Source organism: Macaca mulatta, chromosome 7 (genome assembly GCF_049350105.2).
Source record: "Macaca mulatta isolate MMU2019108-1 chromosome 7, T2T-MMU8v2.0, whole genome shotgun sequence".
Classification (NCBI taxonomy): Eukaryota; Metazoa; Chordata; class Mammalia; order Primates; family Cercopithecidae; genus Macaca; species Macaca mulatta.
This window is the reverse complement of record NC_133412.1, coordinates 9,519,528-9,542,418: the sequence shown is the minus strand read 5'-3', so window position 1 is coordinate 9,542,418 and position 22,891 is coordinate 9,519,528. Positions and strand designations below refer to the sequence as shown.

At 52.7% G+C, this 22,891-nt stretch overlaps 1 protein-coding gene across 1 annotated transcript in view; it reads left to right on the top strand.

Annotated features, from left to right (window-relative positions):
- Positions 1–5,194: 5,194 nt before the first annotated feature.
- APBA2 (amyloid beta precursor protein binding family A member 2) overlaps positions 5,195–22,891 on the top strand; it is a 237,419-nt gene continuing 219,722 nt past the window's right edge. The window contains exon 1 of the mRNA XM_077939046.1: positions 5,195–5,313. The gene's annotated coding sequence lies outside the window, so the exon portion shown is untranslated. The remainder of the gene's footprint in view (positions 5,314–22,891) is intronic.

The following is a 22,891-nucleotide window of genomic DNA, read 5'->3' as shown; positions in this document are numbered from 1 at the left end:
AGCGGGGTTTAGCATTTCCTTCTCACACACCGTGGACCTTGGGGGTTTTCTAGGCCAACTTCCTCACCTAAACCCAGGAGGAAACTGTACCGTGGAGGCCCCAGCTGATTTACCTGAGTCCCCCCAGCTAGTGCCTTAGCTGGGACAGGAATGTAGGTCTCCTGGCTCTTGGTTCAGGCCACTTTAGACTCCACGGGGATAAAATGAGCAGTCAGCAGGAGGAGCCTATGAGCTTGAAATTCACAGGCCCAACAAGGCCTGTGCCAAGCAGTAACTTTATGAAAGGGAAGTTATTCTGCCATCCCCACAGAGAGAGGACATGTCTTTATTAATTAAGCACATTTGTACAGTCAGCCAAAGAATGAACGAAAAATTAGTATTCCGTCATTTGGAAGTTTTGTAAAGGAACATCTTGTTCAGCCTATAAAACAATGCATTAATCTTCTGTCCTATATAGGAAAGGCATATGTTATTTTAAAAAAGTAAGTTAGGGTGTGAGGAATTGACAAGTTTCCAACTCCACTTGGTAACACTTTGCAGGAAATCTGGCCTGGTCCAGGAGCTCCTCTAGGCTGAGTGGTATTGGCATTAAGCCTGCAATTCATGTATGCTGTCACTAAGTGGTGGTAGGGATCACAGCCATGTGGTCCAAACATACAGTCACAGAGCTTCCTTGTTCTTCTTTTTCCCCCTAAAACAACAGACAAAAGATTTTAGAGATCTTTTACCCTCCAAAGGGTTAAAAACCAGGGTTGTGAATGATAATTGCATTTTTTTCCTCAGGGATAGATAATATTATATACTTCAAAAACGAAAAGGTGTTGCGCATGGTGGCTCACGCCTGTAATCCCAACACTTTGGGAGACTGAGGTGGGCAGATCACGAGGTCAGGAGATCGAGACTATCCTGGCTAATGCAGTGAAACCCCATCTCTACTAAAAATACAAAAAATTAGATGGGTGTGGTGGCGGGTGCCTGTAGTCCCAGTTACTTGGGAGGCTGAGGCAGGAGAATGGCGTGAACCCGGAAGGCGGAGCTTGACACGAGCTGAGATTGCGCAACTGCTCTCCAGCCTGGGCGACAGAGAGAGACTCTGTCTCGAAAAAAAAAAAAAGGAAAAGGAAAATCACTGAAAAGTTTTCTTGTCACCCCCGCTCCAGACACTACTTTCTTTCACAAGGGTGATCAACATTTTTCACTTTCCTGTGATCCTTCCAGAAAGGCTTTATGATTGTATATGAGCATTTATAGGCTCACTCTTTTTTCCTTTTTCCTTTTTTTACTCACATGGTGGCATACTACACACATCTTCTGCCCTTTGTTCTTTCACTTAGCAATTATCTTGGAGAACTTTATTATGCGTTTCTTCCTTCTTTTATGGCTGCATACTATTTCAGTGTTGGGAAGTGCCCTCATGCATTGAACAGTCCCCTTTTCATGGATACTAAGATTGTCTGCAGTCATTTACTACAGAAACACAGCACCATGAACGATTCTACTCATGCCTATTTTGCACGTGTGATATACAAGTCGAAAAATTCCTAGAAGTAGAATTCTTAGGTCAAAGGGCTTGTGCATTTGTAATTCTGATAGACATCATCTGATTTTCCTATGTAGAAGTTGTACTGATTGGGCCGGGCGCAGTGGCTCAAGTCTGTAATCCCAGCACTTTGGGAGGCTGAGACGGGCAGATCACGAGGTCAGGAGATCGAGACTATCATGGCTAACATGGTGAAACCCCGTCTCCACTAAAAATACAAAAAATTAGCTGGGCATGGTGGCGGGCACCTGTAGTCCCAGCTACTTGGGAAGCTGAGGCAGGAGAATGGCGTGAACCCAGGAGGCGGGGAGGTGGAGTGGCCGATCTTGCAGTGAGCTGAGATCGACTCACTGTACTGCAGCCTGGGGACAGAGCGAGACTCCGTCTCAAAAAAAAAAAAAAAGTTGTACTGATTTATACTCCCACGGGCAGTGTGGGAATCTGCTGGTTTCCTCTTGCTTTCTGGAATATATTGTGTTACTGAACTCCTGGGTCCCTGATTGATGAACACAATGGCATCTCAGCGTAGTTTTAATTTGCATTTCTTTTTCTTTTTATGAGATAGAGTCTCACTCCCTTGCCCAGGTTCAAGTGCAGTGTTGCAATCTCCGCTCACTGTAACCACTGCCTTCCAGGTTCAACCGATTCTGCTGCCTCAGCCTCCTGAGTAGCTGGGATTACCGGTGCTCACCACCACGCCCGACTAATTTTTGTATTTCTAGTAGAGACGGGGTTTCACTATGTTGGCCAGGCTTGTCTTGAACCCCTGACCTCAAGTGATCCACCTGCCTTGGCCTCCCAAAGTGTTGGGATTACAGGTGTGAGCCACCCTGCCTAGCTTAATTTGCATTTCTTATTATGACTAAGGGAGGACAGCTTTTCAGATGTTTAAAAGTCATTTGTATTTCCTTCCCTGTGAATTGCTGCTTCTTACCCTTTACTTGTTTGTTTTGTCTTTTATGTTAAGAGATAGTTTCATCCTGCTGCCCAGGCTTAGTGCCTTGGGATGATCATAGTTCACTGCAGCCTGGAACTCCTGGGCTTAAGTGATCCTCCTGTCTCAGCCTCCCGAGTAGCTGGGATTACAGGTGTGAGCCACGGTGGGGCCTGGTGATGATCTGCGATGCCTTCTTTTGATTTTTTTTTTCTTACCAATTTCTTGATGCTATCTAGGTATTAGGGAAATTAACTGCTTGTTATATGAATTGCAAATAATTTTTTCTCCTTTGTTGTTGACTTTGCTTATGGTAGTGATTGCCATGCCAGAGTTTCTTTAAGTCAAACTTAGCTGTCTTTTGTTACCACTTTTTGATTTTGTTGCATACTTAGAAAGGCCTTTCCCATTCCAAGATACTTTTTTTTTTTTTTAATTTAAAATTTTAAGTCCCCGGATACAAGTACAGAACGTGTAGGTTTGTTACATGGGTGTATGTGTGCCATGGTGGTTTGCTGCACCTGTCAACCTGTCATCTAGGCTTTAAGCCCCATATGCACTAGCTATTTGTCCTAATGATTCTTCAAAAATTCTCTGAATACTGGCAGTTGGCTCAAGCTCACCAGATTTGGGGGTCCTGAGTGAGGCTGGGGGCAGGCCTTTACCTTTATTTTTAAATTTATTTAATTTATTTTACTTTTTAAAGTGATAGAGTCTTGTTCTGTCACCAAGGCTGGAGTGCAGTGGCACGACCATAACTCATGGCAGACTTGAACTCCTGGGCTCAAGTGACCCTCCTGCTTCAGTTTCCCAAAGTATTGGGATTATAAGTGGGAGTCACTGTTCTTGGCCCTAGGCTTGTACCTTTCATCTTGTGGACTGTGGACATCAGCCATTATCACTCCTGGGTGCTGCGATGGGGTTTAATTTCCAGTGACTGGCCCAGAGCCTGCTCATGGGAAGATCTCAACGGAGGCTGTTGAAGGAACAGCATGCAACTGGCCGGCCCACACACATTCACACTGATGGGGGTGGGGGTTTGAGGAGGTGGGGGGTGTTGTGTGGATCAGCTTCAGGCACAGGTGTTTGGTTTCCTATGGGATGTGACCACATAACAGTAAGGCAAGAAGATGACTGCATTTATCTTCTGGGAATTACTTCTTCCTAATTGTTGCTCCCCACTATTGGCATTGGAGAAAGGCTGGCCCACAGGAGGCTGGATGAACTTTGTGTTAGCCAGGTAAGCAGAATGTCCATGCAGGTGGAAAGTAGGCAGTGAAGGTGTGCTCATCTGAGTGGGGAGGGGCATAGGTCTGGAACCTTGCTGGCGTGCCCTGGCCTTTGCCCCTTTGACCCTGTGGCTACAAAGCTCCCCTACCAGGAGCAGCCCCCACTGGCGACTCTGGCCCTGGGGGCCTGTGAATGTTTGGTGGGGGCAGGGTGTGGAGAGGCCAAGTCCACACTGTATCTAACCCTAGACCATCTCAGGATTCAGCTTCCCCCAGCCCCTTCTCCTCAGGGTCTCAGCTCTGGCCCTCAGGGCAGCAGGAGGATGCGCTATCCTCACCCCCCAGGCCCCCTGCCCTTCTGTGCCCCCCCCCCCCAACTTCAGAACTTGCCATGCCACAGCTTCGCCTAGTCCAGCCACAGGAGAAAAGAAAACGAGGGCAAATCACCACGATTTGGGGGTGGGAGGCAGCTGAGCCCTCGTTCTGCCCAGACAAGGCGTCCTGTACGTCTCCCACGGCTTATCACATCTGCCTGGGACTCAATGAAAGAGCCAGAGGGCCGAAGGTGACACCGGAGTCTCCAGCATGACCTTCGAGGGCCTCCAGGGGATCTCTCAAGCAGTAGGTGGCCGAAGACTGGCTCCCCTGGGGATGCATGTGAGTGTCTGGGAGTGTGTGCTCCCCAGGGTCCCGCGGAGGTCAGGGTCCTCTCCATTTAGGACAGCAAGGAGAGAAAGGCCTGGAGTGAGGCCCTGGGGCTGGGGGCTAAAGCAGCACAGAGTATCAGAAACAGGGTGCTGGGATGGTTACCGGGGACCGCCAGGGAAGACTTGGAGTCCAGCATGCGCCTAAGGGAGCTGCGGTGAGAGGCAGCAGGGGGCCTCCCCTGCCGGATGGGGCTTTCGGAAGAACCGAGGGTTCTTCGCTCTAGGGTCCCCTATTACAGCTGCGCGGCGCGGCGCGGCGGCCCGGGTAGGGTGCGGAGCCTCGCGTTCACCGGCTCTACCTGCGGGACCAGACCCCTGCAGCTCCCCAGCCAGCAGGGCCAGGGCACGCCCGGGAATCTGTGTGCTCCCCAGGACCCGGGGCGTTCGGGGCGCCGCGCCTTCCAGCGCCTGGGTTCCAGCCCGGGTCCCGGATACCGGCCCGGCGGGACCCAGGTTCCGAGTGCACCCTCCTGCCCTGCCGACTGCCCCAGCGCCGGGGCCAGGGGGCGCAGGGCCTCGCGCACGCCCGGCACGGACGCATCTTTGTCTTTCCTCTCTTCCCGGCGCGCGATCTAGCCGGGAATCGTTTTCCGGCCTCGGTGTGCTCGGCGGGGGTGAGGCGGAAGCGGCCGGGGCGGGGGCGCGGGCCCGGCAGCCACAGGCCGGTGCGGGATGCGCCCCGCAGCCGCGCCGCGTGCGCCCGGCAGAGGCGGCCCTGCGTGCCGTACGCTGCGTCCGGGGCGCGCCCGCCGCTATTCGGGAAGCTATTCAGCTTCCCGGGCTCATTAGCAGTCGCGGTGTGCGGCTCGGCGCGGGCTCACAAAGAGCTCGGCCTCGCGGACGGAGCCGGCGGCGGCGGGGCGGGGACGGCGGCGTACCGGGGCAGCCCAGCGCCCGGGCCAGGTAAGCTGGGGAACCCGGGCTGCCTGACTCGCCGGCGGCGGCAGCCTGGGGCCGCCCGGGGCGCCGCGAGAACCCGGACGCGTGGGGGGCGGCGCGGAGGTTGCGGCCCGAGCGCTCCCGAGCGCTGCCCTCCGGGCTTGGCGTGGCTGCGGGGCGGCCGCCGCTGGGATCTGGGGGTACAGCCCGGCGGCCCCACTCCTCTCTGACCGGCCCCTTCCCCCTCCCACGACGGGAGGGCGGGCGGGCGGGGCGGGGACCAGGCGGCGGCTCTCGCATCCCTGGCAGGGGGGCACCGCGGCAAGGGGCCATCCGGCGGGGGCAAGAGGCGCTGTGTGGCGGTGCTGTCCGCTCGGGTTCTGCCGGGCTGGCCGGGCCGCTTGGCAGCGGCATCAAGTCCCCGTGCCGGGCGGCAACTACTGAGTTTGGGGTCGCCTCTGGGTTCGCTGCCCTCGGAGAACCCAATCCCAGATCTTCGCCCCCTTCCCTTTCCCTTTATAATAAGGCCCAGAGGGAAAAACTTATAAATTAAAAACCCCACACCCCGTTGCCCCTGGACTGCAGGTGCCCGGTTGGGGGCACGGCACGGACCTGCCCCTTGGCCTGGCCCCTTCCCCATGGCAGGCACTGCCTGGCAAGGCTGCTGGCGGGAGATCTGGCTCAGATGGTGAAGGAGAACATCGAGGTCCCCAGTTCCCAAGCAGGGCTCCATGGGCCCGGCGGCGGGCCTCGGTGTGCCCAGGCGGGGAGGGGGCGAACTTCCTTTCGCCAACGCCTGCCAAGGACCCCCGTGGAGAGCAGAGCCTTAGAGGAGCCTGCTGATCTTAACTTCGTATTTACTGGCAGAAGGAAGGCTTAATTTTTCAGATCTATTTAGATAGGACCTGGCAGGCACCAGACGTAAATCTGTGGTTGAGTGCAGTCAGCTCCTAAATGGGCATGTGGAGGGTGAGGCACCCCAAACTCGACATCTTGCGTCTGGCACTGTTTTTGGGCTAAACTGCCTCTGGCTTCTTCAACCTCCTGTGCCTCTTTCTGTTTTTGTTTGTTTCTGTTTTCCTTCCTCTTTGAGAAAGGACAGTGGTTTTAGAAATAATGACCGGAGAGCTTTGCAGATTGAAGTGGGACAAGTTTTCCTGAGGTGCATGTTGGCAGGTGCCAGGAGCCTGCAGGCGGCGTTTTCTCAGGCCTCTGGGTCAGGGTCCCTCCAGTGAGGTGAGGCAGGGGTTTCTCCCTTCCCAGAGGTGTGGCCACTATGCCGAGGACAGGATCTCGGTTTCCGAGTCTGGGGCATCCAGGATGCCCTGCCCTCTGCACTGATTCCTGGGTAACCATGGGAGCTGCTCCCCTCTGCAGCCTGGGCTGGAGGGAATCTCCTGAGCTTAGGATTTGCGGGACAGGAGGGCCAGGGTGACGCGGACCTGGAACGCTGGGGCGCCGGGCAGTGTCCAGGGCGTGAGTGGATGAAGCTGGAGCTTGCGGCTGTGTGCTGGCAGCCCTCCCTTGGTGGGCTCTAGCAGCATTGGCAGGGGGGCCCTTGGAGTGAGCTCCATGGCTGGGCTGGGGGGTGATGGCACTAGCGATGGGGCACCGAGTCTTCCCTCTCATTTGTTAGGAAGTGCGGTTTGTGCTCCTCCCCACTGTCTCCTGGGCTCATGGGATTTGAGAAGCTGCAGGCTGAGTCCCACGGGGTGTGAGTGTGTGTGAGCAGGAGAGTTGGGCGGGCGCTGGAAGGAGGTGAAACTGGTGACCGTCAGCTCCTCATTCTCTTCCACCTTGCATGTTTTCGCTGACACCCCAGACCCAAGCTGTGGCCTGCTAGTTAACTTGTTTACATAACCTTCTTAAGTAGTTCTAACCTTTTTTTTTTCCCTCAACAAAATGTTAGTTTTACAGGCATAATTGGTGGGGATGGATTGTGAAATGGAGGTGCATAAATACCTAGTTTGCCAACTGAGCTAAGAAATACTGGATAAAAATAAGAGATAATTGTAAACGACACTGATCACACCCCTGGAAGCCGAGAGGGGTGATAAGACACCTTGATTTTTCTAGACAAAACTGAGGAAGTCAGAGGAAAAACAGTTGATGGTGAGGTTGGCATCAATCTGGCCTTTGTTTGGATCGGGCCGCGGTAGCTGCGGTGAGGGCTGTTGTTGGGCGCTCCTCGCTGTCCTCTGCCACGCATACCTGCCCCGGTGACTCAACAGGTGTGGGCTTCAGGTGACACCATGGTCTGAAGTCTTGGAGAAACCTTTACTGTCCAGGGGAGAAGAGGACTGGCGATCGGTGGGCATCGAGACCCTGCACACATCACTGGGTGGCTTGACTGGCTTCGACAGAGATCACATGCCCTGCCTTGCAGCCTGGTCCTTAGAGAAACAGAGAGAGTGGAGAGAGCTCTGGCCTGGGCAGCGGGCCTGGCTGCACCACTCACAGGCTGTGTGCCCTCCCTGCACAGTCTCAGTTCCTCACCCTTGCCAGGTGGCCGTGAGGACTGGGGACGTGGAGGCACAGGTAGGGTGTAAGGTAGCCACTAATGACCAGGCAGGTCTCCCCAGTGTAGGTGAAGTTTGAGAAGGTTGCTCACCCGGAGGCAGCCTGTGTGCCCGGCGGGGGTTGGAGGTGCTCATTGTTCTCTTGGATGGTGGTTGGGCCGAGCGCCCACAGGGAGGCTTCTCTGGCTCCTTCCTTTCCCAGAGCTCCTCCCCACCCCCCTGCCGCCCACCGCCTGGGTTGGGTCCAGCTCGTGTCTCAGAGCAGCCTGCTGGTACAGGCTGAGTCAGCTGTCGTGGGCACCATCTTTTCTCGCCTCTCCTGAAGCCAGTCCTCCCCTCTCTCCCTGTCCAGACACTCAGGGGAGCCCCAGGAGGTTGGTGACCTCAAGATCATGCAGCCAGGCTCTCTCTGTGGAACCCTACGTACTGGTGGGGTGCGATTGCTGTGTGCATTATGATTTCTGTGCTGGCTGTGAGGTTTCCCAGGTTGGGCTGTGGTGTACCCCTGACTCTGCAAGTTGGCCCTGGCCAGGTGTGTCACCATTGTCCAGGCCTTCAGTGTCTTTCCAGTGCTTCCTCCACATCCATGGTACTTGGCTGGATTTTCTCAAGTTCCACTGCTTGCTCCCAAGAATGGCCCCTCCAGGCTGCCCTGGCTCCAGGCCCAGATCTGCCCTGGGTTGTCCCCACCCCATCCCCACCTGTCATCTTGGCCCATGTCCATCCTGGAGATCCCAACTGAATGTGGGCTCTTTCCCTCTTATCCCTTGGTCCTCAGATTTGCCAGGCCACTCTTGACTCCAGGCCTTTGCACTTGCTGTTCCCACCCCTTTTGCATGAGCCACCCCCAGATGCCCACCTGGCCGGCTCCCTCACTTACTGCCCGCTCCCTGACAGCCCTACATAAATTAGCGTTACTTTCCCTTCTCTTGTTAACCTTGCTTTGTGTTTCTCCTTGGTACTCACCAGTCAGTGTGTTATTTATATTCTTGTTTGTTTATTGTCAGTCTCTTACCACTCAAATGTAAAAGACTTTGTTCACCTCCGGATCCCCAGTAGCTAGAAAAGTGCCTGGCACACAGAGCCTTAGTGCTATCCTTGGATGAGCGAGTGAGTGAGACATGGGAGCATTAGTCTCCTTGCAGCACATGTCCGACTCCCTGCGCCTCCTTTCCGGGAGCCCCAGAGCTGGAACCTAGCTGTGTTCACGTTTGGATCCCCCTAGAATGTAGCACAGACCCTCACTCAGTGGGCGGTCAGGAAAGAGCTGCAGAATTGTACAGTGCAACGTCAGTTTCACATAGGCCAGAGGAGAACATGGTTGGGAAGGTAACCAGCCCAAAGAGTGAGCTTTCTGATTCTGCACTAAGATTCGTTTTTGGATTTTCAGTTGTTTGGGTTCTCTGCACCCAGGCGGTCCCTGCTGCCAGAGTCAGCTCTGCACCTCCCTGCAGTCACCTCGGATGTGGATGCACTTTGGAAGGAGGCACCCCCACGCCCAGATTCCCTTTCGGCTCCATCTGGATCTTTCCAAACTTGTCTTATATTTAATGTCAGACTCTGTCCCAGGGCTCTCAGCCACTCTGCTTTCCCTTCCAGAAGCCTCTGCCTGCCTGGCTGTCTCCTGCCTATGTCCTGGCCTGGTTGCAGGAGATGCTTTAGTTTGATGAGAAAGGGACTGGGAGGTTGGAAAAGAGGATGGAATTTGGAGTAACAAGAGCTCAGTTCCAGCCTGGCCCTGCCGCTAATCCCTGGGGCCCAGGGCCTGTCACCCGGCTTGAGAGTCTTCCTCAGCATCTGAAATACACGCATGAGGCCTCTTGCCTGCGGTTGTTTTGAGGCACAAACGTGATGTGATATTCAACCGATGCAAGATATTTTATGACAGCAAGGGCTCTGTGGTGTGGCCACGTAGCTTCGGGCCTGTGCGGCTTCTCTTACTGTGCTGAGCGTTTTAAGGGTCAGGATTGTGGGTTACTGCTACTGCGTAGTGAGAGAATGCGGAGGAGGCACGTCATAAACTCTAAGGGCTGTTTTAATGTAAGGTGCTACGTCTGTTGCTTTGTGTTTCAAGGATCAAAATTAAGAGAAAAAAATATGAGGTTGAACTTCCTGCATTGAGTGACCGCGAAAATATTTTCGTCTCTAGTTTTCTGGAAACGGAAGCACCCCAACATTTGAAGATGGTTTTGATGGCGAAACTCCTGGAATGAAACACACATCGTCAGGCAGTTCTGTGTGTTGAGTTCCATCCCTCTTTGTTTGTCATTTTAAACGATTTTCCAACAAATCCGAAAGGCGCATCTTATCTTAACTTCGAAACGAGGAGGCTGGGGACAGGTAGCTGAGCTGTGGGTCACCTGAGAGCACTCTGCTGTGACGGGGCAGTGCTGGCCTTTGACCCTGAGCTGGAGACAGTGTGAGGCCCATGTTTTCTCCCTGTCTCCTGCTGGGCCCCATTTTATATCAGATTTGTTTTTAACAGGGTGGGTACGACTAGGACTTATGACCACTGGTGGGCACGTACAGGGCTGATTTTTAACACGTGCCGAGAGACTGATGGCTGGCATCGGAGAGTCATGGAAATGCCACAGATGACGTGGGCCCTTCACAGGGATGGGCAGAGGGTCTGGGAGCTTGCCCTCCAGGAAGATGGCTGACATGGTTGGTGGGACACTAAGGTGTTTTCCGTTTTGCACTTGAAGCCAACGTGGATTCTTAGCACTTCTTGTCCCTAGAATCAACTGTGCAGAGAGACGCTTGGTTCTGAAATTCTCAGGCAAAGACAGTTCTGGGGAAACCCTAATTAGTAAATAGTGAGTCGGAGAACGCTTGACATGTAGCATTTTCAGTTGAGATGTATATGTACAGTCATGCGTCACATGACAATGTTTTGGTTAACGATAGCATATATGACAGAGGTCCCATAAGATTATTATGGAGCTGAAAAATTCCTATTGCCTAGTGACATTGTCATAAAGTTGTAGTGCAGTTACTTTATTTAAAAAAAATTTAATGTAGCCTAAGTGTACAATATTTATGAAGTCTACGCTAGTGTACAGATGGACTCACCCAGAGAAATTTCCATGGTAAGTGCCCTAGATGGGGTATTGCGTTTTATCTTTTTTTTTTTTTTTTTTTTTGATACGGAATCTTACTCTGTCACCCAGGCTGGAGTGCAGTGGCGCGATCTCGGCTCACTGCAAGCTCCGCCTCCCGGGTTCACACCATTCTCCTGCCTCAGTCTCCCGAGTAGCTGGGACTACAGGCGCCCACCACCATGCCCGGATAATTTTTGTATTTTTAGTAGAGACGGGATTTCACTGTGTTAGCCAGGGTGGTCTCAACCTTCTGACCTCATGATCCACCCACCTTGGCCTCCTGAAGTGTTGGGATTACAGGCGTGAGCCACTGTGCCCAGCCCCTGTGTTTTATCTTTTATACCGTATTTTTACTGTGCCTTTTGTATGTTTAGATACATACTTACCATTGGGTTACAGTTGCCCACAGTACTCAGCATGACAACATGCTGCCCAGGTGTGTAGCCTATAGCCAAGGTGTGGAGTAGGTTTGTGTGAAGTATGCTCTGTGGTGTTTGCACAGTGATGAAATTTCCTAATGACAGATTTCTCAGAACGCGTCCCTGTTATTAAGCGATGCATAACTGTGGGTATGTGTGTGTGTGTGTGTGTGTGTGTATGTATATATGTGTGTATATATATATAATTTTTTTTTATTTGGTTGGTTTTACATTCCTGGAATTGACTCTCCAGCAGGGCAGCTCTAAATATGAATTTCCTCTGAACTGTTGCGTTGTTAATTTAATAAAAAACGTATAGTTTATGGTTTCCCACAATTGGTTTGATTGTCACCTGTCTTGGAAAAATCCATTGTTGCAAAAACAGGAAAACCACTAATTGAGTGAACGCGTGCATTTAGGGATGATGGATTTCTCAGGTCTCTCTGGAAGCAAGTGTGTGCATTGTGCAAATAAAACACAGTTTCTGTTTCTCAGTCTTTTGGTGTACTAAGTGAGCCATGTGCTCTAGCATCTGTCTGTATTATCTGGAGCTGGTGGAGCTGTCCCGGGTGTGGTGCAGTGGGGCCAGGCATGTGTTAGGGATTGGAAGCTCTGGGAAGCCAGGCTCTGCCTCCACGCGTGAGCCAGCTGTACAGCGTCGCTGCTCAGAGTTTATCTTGACTCATCCCAGGAAGGCACATGGAGATCTGTGTCTTCTTCCTCACCAGCCACTGAGTTACTGTGGATGGAAGAGATGAGATGTGGGCAACTGTTCTGCTACAGTAAAGCACTTAGTCAGTGCAGTCACCAGGGTTAGGGTGTGTGTGTGTTTTACCAACTTGCCTGCTGGGTTTCAGACACCTGGCACTACCTCCAGCCTCTAACTGATTCTGGCTAGTATGCGTGAAAGCTGTCAGCTGAGTGATGAATGGACTGATTTTGGCCATAGGTCCCTGCACTTCCCACCTGGCCTGACTGCTAGATTGTGAGCCCCTGAGGCAGGACTGAGGGGGTCACATTGATGGCTGATTCTCTCGGGAATGGCATTGGGTGAAGTCGAGGTTTTCCTGACCCACAGCCCCTACTTCCGTGCATGTATTGTGAAGATTCTGCCTGTGAACCTTGTCTACCCTTCGAGTCCTAAGGTTCGGGTACCTGGAGAGGAGCATGTCATGGTTTTGCAGGTTGGGTGTGCGGTTGTTGGGGAAGACGTCTGTGTGCTGTCTTGGGTTGGAAGCTTTGAGAGCAGAAGCCCCTCCAGACCAAGAACTCCTGATTGTGCCTTTCCCTTGGGCTTTCACAGATTTCAGCTTCTAAATTAATTGCATTTGATTAAGTAATGGTTTTCTTCTTGATCACAGGCGGGCCTGTGTTTAATCAGCACTGAGGACTGGCGCTACTTCAGTTGATTTGATGCACCCAGAGGCAGCCTCACCTCCAACTTGTCTTGACTTTGTTTGGGGAGCTGCCGTGGGGGACCCCTGGACTGTCAGCATTCCCACCCCTCACTTTGGCAACCCTGGCCTAACTCCTTGTATGTGTTGCTCCTTTTATCCATCACATAGGATGGCTTAATCTAATAGTGGAAACAAAGGGGTGCGGAACACTAATGTGGTAGGTCTCACCTTGTCCACCTTTCACTCTCAGTCCTTTGACACTCAGGGACTCTGCAGTGGTAGAACCGGGGGCAGGTACCCTTCACTTTCCTTACCTCCGGGTCCCTTTGCCTGGAGCTCTGTCCATCCATCCACCCATCCGCTCAGCAGATATTTTCCATTTACTGTATTCCAGCTTTCTTGTTCTCAGTTTAGAGCTTGGTGGGATCAGGAGGGAGGGCATGGAGGGGGCTGCTGGAGAATGTGCAGTGGTGTCGGACCCCCATTCTGGCTCTGGGTCCAAGGCCCTCCTAGAGAGGCACAGTCTGGCAGATGTGAGAGCCCCACGGTAAGTTGGGGTAGATCATGGACCCCATCCTATAAAAGTGGGTGGGTTTGTCCCTTCAGAGCCCAGGCCCGAAGATCCCTCCAGGCAGAAGGGCGAGCCTGGAGTGGGGCATCCTGGGCACAGGGAGGACCAAGTTTTTGGCAGGAGGACTATGTGGTTTGTGTAGGTCAGAGCTGGAGATGGGGGTTGGAGGGCAGTTCGTGACGATTAGGAGCTTGGTGGCCCTAGAGAGTCCTCGCTGTGGGTTGGGAGCGAAGCAGATGGGCCAGTAACAATGCATGGTTTACCAAGCGAACTCTAGGAGAGTGATCTCTGCAGCTGGCTTCCCTAGCGGACAGGTCAGAGCGTGGGAGAATGACGCGGTCAGGGGCGTGTTCAGGGGTGCATCTAGAGGTGAGGGGAGGGTGCAGGGAGGTGCGGGTGGAGGATGCGCGGCATGGGGTGGGGAGGGACTCAGTGAGGATGCAGGAGGGTGGCGGGGGCAGGTGTCTGGCCCAGGCAGCTCCTGCGTCATTGGGGGGCTCGGGAGCCCGCTCCCTACTGTGTTCTGTAGGAGGCGGCGGCTGCTGCCAAGTCCCAGCCTTACGAGTGCGGACGTTTAATTTTACCCTTTAGAGATTTACAGGATTTCTAGATTAACTTGCCCCTGTTCTTCTGCAAGAATGACAAAATCCACGACAAACCATTCATCACATTATTAATTTGCTCACCCAGCCTTAACCTGTGCAGCTCCGCCGACTTACCCTGGGCACACAGGGAGGCCTGGGTCCCGCAGGCAGCTCCAGTGTGAAGGGGTGCGGGTGGCAGTGCAGGTGCGGCCTCACTGCTGCTGGACCCCCGTGGCTGGCCTCAGCTGGCTGGGCACGCAGGCTGTCCTTAAGGGGCTCCCGGTGGCTTTCTGGCCCTGTGTCAGGAGAGGGGACTGCAGAGGGCTTGGGAAAGGGAACAGGAGTGGCAGTGCTGCAGGATGATGGGCTCCACAGGCCTCTGCAGCAGGCGCAGTCTGGGGAGACATTTGGTGCCTCCTGTCCGTGGCCTCGATATGCCAGGGCGTCTGCAGGTTGGGCCCTCTTCCCCTTTCGGGTGGAGGGAGCTGTTCATCCTCTGGGGGCTGCTGGGCCAGAAATATATCTTACCTGATAATGTCAAGCATCAGAGGTCCCTGTTTCGTGGGTCAGTTGCTGTATGTTTTGGAGCTGCAGTCAGTCTGTTTTTCTCACTGGCATGGTGCGGAGGTGGGGGGCAGTATTCCTTCCTGTGAGGCCCATGTCCGCCTCATTATCCCTGTCTGCTGGGACTGTGCTGGACACTGGCTGGGGCTGCCTTTGTTACTCCATGCGCTGTAACTGGAAAGGCCTGCTACTTGTTAGGCTCCTTAGAAATCTGATTTGAAGGCTGGGCGTGGTGGTTCATGAGGTAATCCCAGCAGTTTGGGAGGCCGAGGAGGGAGGCTTGCTTAAGCCCAGGAGTTTGAGACTAGCCTGGGTAACATAAGGAGACCCCATCTCTACAAAAAATAGAAAAGTTAGCCGGATGTGGTGGCTCACGCGTGTGGTCCTAGCTACTCGGGAGGCTGAGGCGGGAGGATTGCTTAAGCCCAGGAGGTTGAGGCTGCAGTGAGCTGTGATTGCGCCACTCTACTCCAACCTTGGTGACAGTCAGAACCTGTCTCAAAAAAAAAAAAAAAAAAATCTGATTTGAAGGAGAGAGCTCTATTTGATGCGGGGGTTGAGGGTGGAGAGCACCTCTGTGAGTAGACCTTTCTATCATCTTGATGGTTTTAATGAGATATCTAATATTATGCTAGTAGTTCACATCAACTGATGTTCCAAACCTTCGTTCTTTTCTTTTCTTCTTTTCTTTCCCTTTCCTTCCTTCCTTCCTTCCTTCCTTCCTTCCTTCCTTCCTTCCTTCCTTCCTTCCCTCTTCCTTCCTTTCTCTCTCTCTTTTTCTTTCCCTTTCTTTCTTTCTCTCTCTCTCTCTCTTTCTTTTTTCTTGATGGAGTCTTGCCCTGTCACCCAGGCTGGAGTGCAGTGGCGTGATATCAGCTCACTGCAAGCTCTGCCTCCTGGGTTCATGCCATTCTCCTGCCTCAGCCTCCCCAGCAGCTGGGACTACAGGCACCCACCACCACGCCCGGCTAATTTTTTGTGTTTTTAGTAGAGACGGGGTTTCACTGTGTTAGCCAGGATGGTCTCGATCTCCTGACCTTGTGATCTGCCTGCCTTGGCCTCCCAAAGTGCTGGGATTACAGGCGTGAACCACCGTGCCCGTCCTCTTTCTTTACTGTGATGTAGAGAAACCAAACTCTGGTGTATTTAATACATTGTATTTCACAGCAGGGATCACTGCCTCGCTCGCCTGTCATGGTGTGGGGGCAGTGCCTGATTCTGGAGATGGCTGTCATTGTGCTGAGTGGATCAGCAGTGGCTGCTCCCAAAAAGTCCAGTAAAACCCACCTGTACTTGTAGAAATCCAAATAGAGTTTACTTTCCAGTGGCCACCCTTTTAAGTACAATTAGATTTAGTTTCAAGGAAGTAACTGGAGATCTAATACATTAATTTGGGACTGATTTTTGCCCTACCCTTCCAGTCCCTGACAGTGGTCCCCAAACTCTCCATCATGTTCCTTATTGGAACCTTCCAGGCTGACATAGGCTTAGAGTCCATTATGGGGTGTTCAAGGTCCAGAATTCATGTCGCCTGATTGCTTGGACACAACTGGACCTCACGTCTCCGGCCCTGACACCAGAAACTAGGCCTCCATCTGCCAATGTCTCAGTGGAATCTATTTTAACAAATGACTCATCTTAAAATAATGCAGTACGTAATCAACAAGAAAAGGAGAGAACACCCAGTAGGAAAATGGCAAAAGACACGTCACGTGCGCATGCACACACACACACGTCCACTAAAGAGATGAAAAAGTACTCCACTCCATTAGTCATCAGGGAGATGCAAAATGAATTGTAAATGGGACACCATTCCACACCCACCAGAGTGGCTAACATCAAAAGAGCAGAAAAAGCCGGGTGCGGTGGCTCATGCTTGTAATCCCAGCACTTTGGGAGCTGAGGCGGCTGGATCACTTGAGGTCAGGAGTTTGAGACCAGCCTGACCAACATGGTGAAACCCTTTCTCTACTAAAAATACAAGAAAAATTAGCTGGGCATAGTGGCGGGTGCCTGTAATCCCAGCTACTTGGGAGGCTGACGTGGGAGAATTGCCTGAACCTAGGAGGCGGAGTTTGCAGTGAGCCGAGATCGCGCCACTGCACTTCAGCCTGGGTAACAGAGCGAGACTCCGTCTCAAAAAAAAAAAAAAAAAAAAAATGCAGAAAATAGCAGGTGTTGGTGCGGATGTGAGACAAATGGACCTCTGATTGCTGGTCAGAGGAGACATCCGTACAACTGCTTTGGGAAGGTTTTTTTGTAGAATTAAGTAAAGCTAAGCTTACAAATACTCTGTGACCAGCAGTCTCAATCCAAATGAAATGGAGTAAAATGGGCATATGGGCATTAGTGGCCTTCAAATGACATCAGGTTCTAATCCCTGAAACCTGTGAATGTTACTTTATACGATAGTGGTTTTGCAGATGTGTTTAAGGATTTTGAAATGAAGAGATTGTCTTGAATTATCTGGGTGGGCCCTAAATGCCATCCTCAAGGATTGTATAAGAGAGTGGCAGACAGAGATGTGGCCAAGGAGGCAGAAATTGGAGTGATGCGGCCACAGCTCAGGGAACGCCGGCAGCTAGGAGAAACTATATGGGGCCAAGGAAAGGATTCTCCCCTAGTGCCTCTGGAGGGAATGTGGCTCTGCCAACAGCTTGATTTCAGCCCGGTGAAACTGCTTGCAGACTTCTAGCCCCCAGAACTGTGAGAGAAGAAGTGTGTTTTCAGCCACCCAGTTTTGTGGTTATTTGTCACAGCAGCTGTTGGAAACGGATACAGCCATCAAGAGACACATGAAAGTGTCCATAGCAGTGTGATGGTAACTGCCAAAGTGCAGATAAACCAGATGGCCGTCCTCAGCCGAATGGATCAGTACCCCGAGCGTCTTCTCACAGGGCGCACCGAACGGCAGGCTGAGAATGGGCACTCTGCGGGTGTGTGCCAGCTGTGCGGATGGGGCTGGCCGCGTGACGTGGAGCAAAAAACCCCAGATGCTAGAGTGCATACTGCGTGATTCTGTGTCTAGGAAGGGCAACAGGCAACCGTCATGGGTGGAAGTCAGGTTGCCCTCGGGAGATGGTACTTCGAGGAGGCCCAGGGGGAGGAAAGCGCAGCTTTTGGAGGTGCTGATAATGTCCCCTTTCTCTATCTTGGTTTGCATGGGAAAGTTCCATTTATGCTATGGAACTTTTGTGTGTATATATATTGTGTGTGTGTACGTGTGTGTATACATATATATATGTATATTTCAAGAAAAGTATACAAACAGAGCAGTTCATCATTTTGGAGTTTTCAAGGTGAAATTTGAATGGAGTGAGTCATGGCTTCTTTTACTGCCAGAACAATACTATCAAAATTGAGATTATACTTAATGTGAGATAATTAGATTTTGCCATTACAACAAATGCTTCTAAATATTTAGATGCACACTATGTTTTCTAAGTGAGATCAGGGTATGTAAACCCGCGTAGGACACTAAGATCTATATAGATTTCATTGGTGTGGATAAGTTATCTGCAGGAAATGTATTTTTATTTCTGCATATAAAAGAAGCTGTATTTTTAAAGAAAACTAGACCCAAGTAACCCAAATATTTAAGTATCAAACGTTATGTGGTTGCAGTTGAGTGGGAAACCAAAGAGCTTTAAGAAGAGCAGTCGGGGGGAGATGCTACATGGGGAAAACTCCTCGGGACAGCCCCATGTCCTCGCAGCCCAGAAGTCGTGGGTGGAGGTTCTATGGCACCACCTGGCCACCTGCCTCCCCAGGCAAGGGCCCAACCCCTCAGGTCCCCAGAGGTGCCCTCTCTCCCTTGCCCACATCTCTCCCTGGCCTGCCTTCCCTGCCTCTTCCACCTCTGAGCTTCTCGTCTCTCTGGACTCTACTTTGCCCCTTCCCGGTTGCCCCCAGAGCTCTCATTCTGGCTGTGAGCCCACCAGGATAGGGCCATGCCGCTGAATTCAGAGGAGAAAGACTCTTTGTCCGACGACTGTGGACCTTGTAACCACTGAGCTTCATGGGCCACAGTGTGGATGAATGAGCACAGCCATGGCATGGGTTCACCTAAGGCTTTGTGGAGGCCGTGAGCACAGCCGTGATGTGGCTTCACCTGAGGCTTCCTGGAAGCCATTTTGCATTGCAGCCGGTTGGAGGCCTCCACGTGCTCTGGGCATTGTGTGTGCGTGACCTTGCTCTGTACCCTTGCCTGTTCACCCTGCAAGGACTTCTCTTGTGTGTCTCTGTCCTGGGGCTGTGCGTGTGAGTTCACTTCCTCCTCAGCCTCCTACCGAGGCACTGGGAGACTTTGGGCTGGACACGCGTGCAGGCCTGGTCACGGCATTCCTGCAATTGTGCTGTCTGCGGACTGTTTCCGATTCATAGGTCTAAGGGTGTAGAAATGCAGAATGAGCATGTAGAGACCTTCGTGGTTGCCTCTGTGTGTTGGATCGGATAATAAAGTGAGGAATGTCTTTAAAAAACATTCGTTTAGGTAGTAATTCAGTTTTATTTTATTTTGCAAACGTAGAGATCTGTAATATACTGGGAAAAAACCAGTCTTTCCCCCTAGATGGTTTTCGACACAGTGGTGTGAAGTGTGGGAGAGTGTGTGGGGAGAGGCAAGGAGGAGGCAGGGCAGGGGTGGAGGGTCAGAGAGTGGAAGGTGAGGGACCCCCGGGGGAGAGGACCTCAGCGTTGTGTCAGTTCCTTTAGAAAGGTCCACTGCCCTGCCCCTGGCTGGGGCTGAGCCCTGGATCCCAGCACCTGGCACAGCACCTGGAACTCGGTAGCTACTCCAGGTGAGGAGTTGGAGCCCCACACAGGAGGACTGGGCTGTGGTCACGGATGGCAGAAGCAGATCCTTTGTTTGCACCAGACCTTGACCCTGTGCCCTGTAGGTCCTCCCAACCCTCCTTCCCGGCCTCTCCCTGCCGGACCCAGGCTTCTTCGGGCTCATCAGACCTGAACAGCCTGACAGTGTGGCTGCGTGGGAATGGGTGGCAGATGCTGTTCTCCCCAGTGCTAATCACTAATGCTGGGCACCGTGCATCAGCGTTGTGGTGACGGCAGCATTGGGTGGATCTTCAGGGAATGTCCCTGGTGCCCTCTTAGGGGCTCTGAGGATCCCACATGACAGAGACCAGCATCCACTGCCCTGGCCACTCATTCAGGTCACTTTATGCTTGGTGACACGTCGTCGTTGCTCAAACTGAAGCCTCCCTGTGGCTTTGTCATCTTCTTTCCAGCCGAGGGAGCTGTCCTGACAGACTCTCCCTGTCACCTTGGCATTTTACTACTGCGGTGCGTTTGGTGACATTTGTAAATGTGATGATTTTTTTTTTGCTGTGCCCTTTGTTGCTGTGGCTGCTTCTACAAATGTGAGGATGAGCCGTCGGGGGCTGCTTCCCGGCATTTTGAGCCCTTTAGCCTGGGCAGTGCCCCTGTGTGTCCTGTTTCCCTGTCAGGATGTGCTGTCCCATCTGCAGCCTATTCACCCTGCAAGGACTTCTCTTGTGTGTCTCTGTCCTGGGGCTGACTGGCTGCCTGGCAGACAGGCAGGCACTCACTCATTTGTATGCCCCCTCACCCAGGTCCTCCTTGTAATATGTATTGTAAATTGTATGTTTACAACTTACCCTTGTCTACATACATGTGGCCCACTGCCCTGCCCCTGGCTGGGGCTGACCCCTGGATCCCAGCACCTGGCACAGCACCTGGAACTCAGTAGCTACTCCAGGAAAGTGGTCAAATGGTTTCAACAGCTCCACACCCCATCCCATGTCAGAGAGACTGGAGTACCAAGCGCAGCGATGCTCCGGTGGTCATTCCCAGGGATGTGCATGAAGCAAGCTGGTGTCATGTGATGCGGTCACTGGAGGATCTCAGAGAGATTTTGTGTCTCCAGCCATACTGCAGGCACACTTGACTCTGTCCTAGTGCTTAGGTAGCACAATGGCTTCATCAGCCATCACTGTGGCCTGAGGATCTGAAAGGGTGTCCAGGGAGTGGGCCTGGTGGTGCTGCCGCCACCTCCAGCGCCCCCCCAGCTCTGGGATTTGGGGTTGTCTGAGCCGTGCCCCACCCTCCCAGATCCAGTGGGAGCCAGCCTGGCACGACGCGGCCCTGTGGCTTGGGCCAGGCTCTCTCGGTGGTCTCCTGGCTGGCATTTGCACTATGGAAAGCCCCTCTTCCTATGGGCCTGTCCTTGCCTTCAGCACAGCTGGGATTTGGGGTGGGTTTTCTGTATGTGGTGGTGTGTGTGGTTCAGAAGCACAGACGCATGACTTCTCTGTGCCCCGGACGCTTTCCAGCTGCATCTCCCGCGTTTGTGGTTGGGGGGTGGCGCTTTGCTTATTATACCTGGGGAAGGGTTGAGTGGTCCTGGATGCAGCCCCTTCTCATCTCCCTGTGCCGTGGCCACACCCCTGACTGTTTTTGCCCTGGATGATTGATGTGGGAGCTGGACTGTGGCCAGAGAGTCTCCCTGCCCATGCTGGCCTGCGGACTGCTGCCTGGCCACCCTGCGGGATTGGGGACGTCTCAGGAGTGAGCGTTCCAGTGTTTGCAGTGCCGAGGGCATCATGCGGGGTTCTGGCACACACACAAACCAGCATCGGGAAGCCTGGACCCTGCCCTCGGGGAGCTTTTGGGGTGTGTGTGTGTGTGTGTGTGTGTGTGTGTGTGTGTGTGTGTGTGTTGGGGGTCTGTGGTGGGGGAGGGGAAGAATAAAGGGCCAGATGGGGCTCCAGCAACATGTGGCAGCAGGAGGGAAGATTTAGACCTGAGTGAAGTGGGCATCAGAGATGGGGGGTCATACAAACCCAAGGGTAAAGGGGGGTGCATTTCCATCCTCACTCCTCCAATGTGGGCTGCACCCAGTGACCTCCGTCCATGGAGCCCAGTGCAGGAAGGGGAAGCAGAAACCCCACACACACTGCCTCAGCCTGGGGCCATGGTTGGCGCCAACAGCAAGTCATGTGGGTGGCACGTGCCCTGGGTGACGCTGGGGAGAAGCGCACTTTCCCTCTGTACCCATCCTCCCCCAAATCCATTACCACTACATCATTAGGAGGAAAACTCCAGACACATTCCGGTTGAGAGGCATTCTACAAAATACCATGCCAGTGCTCTTCAAAATATCAAGTCCGTCAAAACTAAGGACACTCTGAGATGCCATCACAGCCAAGAGCAGGGCCCTCTTCCCTTTTCAGGTGGAGGGAGCCTGAGGGGATACAGCAGCCGAGCGTGATGTGCTGTCCTGCAGGGGGTCCCGGAGCAGAAAGAGGGCGCTAGGGAGAAACTGTGGAAATCACAGGGAAGTATGGACTTGAGTTAATAATAGTGCATCGAGATTCATTAATTGTGATTAATATACTGTGCTGATGTATGCCAATGTTAATAATCGTGGAAGATGGCTGTAGGTATATGAGAACTCTGTGGAGTCTACTCAGTTTTTCTCTTAAGTCTAGAACTGTTGTAAAAATGAAGTCTATAAAAGATTGTTGGAAGGCAGATTGTGTCCCTCTACCATGTCCCCGGTGGTGGGGCCTTGACTCCGAACCTCACTGTTCTCCCATCTGTCTGAGGACCCTCAGCTTTGTCATCCTTTTTGGTCCATCTTTACTGTTCCCATGAAAACTGGGGGGCAAGCTCGTGTTAGTATTTAGAACATGTATGTTTCAGTGCCCCAAGTTTCTGGGTGCTTGAAAATGACTGTTTCTCAGATGCAGCCTGCCTGGGTGCTGGGGGCCGTCCCTGGGAGAGAGAGAAGCCCAGTGACTTGAGCATGGAAGATTTTGAAAACAAAACATCAAAGCCTTGTTTGCTGACGTCCTATGGCCCAGCTCACTTTCTGGGGTGCCGGCCAGGTTCTATGGTGTGATGACACTGGCAGCAGTGTCCCTGGCCTCTGGCTTTCTGTTATGTTCACTAGAAAAGATGAATATGTCCTGTGATGCTCGATCCCCTGGTCAGCCCCTTGGGCTCACTTATAGTCAGTGACAGAGCCTATGTTTTTTGGGGGAGGCGACATTGGTCACGATAGACGATAGTGACCAAAGCTGTTGTAAGTGCTGTTGACCGTCCAGTGAGGAGGCAAAAGACAGCCAACATCTTCATGAACTGGGCTGGCACCTGAGCATTTATGGCCACGGTATAGCTGAGTAGCTGGTCGATCCACTTTGTTCCTGCAGAAAGGGGGGCCTGCTGGGGACACAGAAAACCAGCCCTGGCCGCTGAAATGGCCATTTCAGCTTCAACTTACATGAGGGTCAGTGCCTGTATTTGTGGTGGAGGCCCGGGATGAAGTGAAAGAGAGTCCAGGGAGGGCAGAGCTGCTGTCCCGTAAATGGGCGGGGACCCCGTGGTCTCGTGGAGTCAGCAGGGACAGCTGCGGTTCAGTGGAGAGTCAGAGGGGCCTTCCTGGGACCCCACTGGCTCCCTGCAGT